Here is a 1,358-nt window from a genome sequence, read left to right as displayed (position 1 = left end):
ATATCCTTCCCCATGAAACCTGAAACAGAGAAGCAGCAAGCTTGATCAAATAAACAGAAGAGAGAGGAATGTTCCTGGAACTTTGCCCTCTCGCATTACCCAGACCTAGCCAGACAAGGCATGGCAGATGCCTAGAAAAAGCACAGAATTTAGGTTGGAAAGTTAGGATCCAGTCTCAGCTCTACCCCTTCCTCCTCCGGCAAATCTCTATCTCTTGAAGCTCAATCTGCCTTTTCTACCACGAGGAGGGTGAGCTACCTGGCGATTCCTAAACATGGAAGAATACCAGAAACACACAGGAAAATTTCAGAGGTACATATTCGAGAGCCTCGCCCCCTGATATTCAGTAAGTCCAGACTAAGGCCCAAGATTCTACTTCTCAAAGTTAGGATCCAGTCTCAGCTCTACCCCTTCCTCCTCCAGCAAGTCCCTGTATCTCTATCTCCTGAAGCTCAATCTGCCCTTTCTACCACAAGGAGGGTGAGCTACCTGGTGATTCCTAAACATGGAAGAATATCAGAAACACACAGGAAAATTTCAGAGATACATATTCGAGAGCCTCACCCCCTGATATTCAGTAAGACCAGACTAAGGCCCAAGATTCTACTTCTCAAAACATCCTAGGTGACTCTAGTCTGCAGCCAGGTTAGCAAGCCAAAGTCCTATGAGTCTATAAGATATACTACTTGATCGATTGCTTCGAAAAACTCTGCAACATATACAGGGCTTTCCATCACATCTCAGTAGACTAGCAGAGAGAAACGCCATCACATCACCACAAATTGTACGATGGCTGTGGTGCCTGGAGTATAATGGAGGTTCTGACTTTCAGGGCTCAACAGTGGAAGTGGCACCCTCTTATCCAGCAGTCGCCAGAGAGGACAGGGGTTTGCAGGAGTGCCCAGTGAGGCAGTATAGCAGGCACTGTGTGCGATCGGGTGAATAGCAAATCTACTAAAATAAACAACGGGATCCAACGCTTAAGTCGGTGTTGGATTCACATCAGGGCTCAACAGTGGAAGTGGCACCCTCTTATCCTGCAGTCGCCAGAGAGGACAGGGGTTTGCAGGAGTCCCCAGTGAGGCAGTGTAGCAGGCACTATGTGAGATCGGGTGAATAACAGGATCTACTAAAATAAACAACGAGATCCAACGCTTAAGTCGGTGTTGGATTCACGATAAGCTCCAAATAAACGTCAGCGACTGTTAAATGTTCTCTCTGAAACGACATCTATTGCTGTCTCAGGCACAAAGCAACTCGCAGGTCCCCCTCGTCATAGCTCTGGGTACTCCCCAGAGGGCAAAGGGATGACGCCTGACACATTTATCAGCACGTCCATGAATGCTGCCGTATGTCCT

This window comes from Pteropus alecto, unplaced genomic scaffold (assembly GCF_000325575.1).
Source record: "Pteropus alecto unplaced genomic scaffold, ASM32557v1 scaffold43, whole genome shotgun sequence".
Classification (NCBI taxonomy): domain Eukaryota; kingdom Metazoa; phylum Chordata; class Mammalia; order Chiroptera; family Pteropodidae; genus Pteropus; species Pteropus alecto.
The sequence above is the reverse complement of the archived record's forward strand: the minus strand, read 5'-3'. Positions refer to the sequence as shown.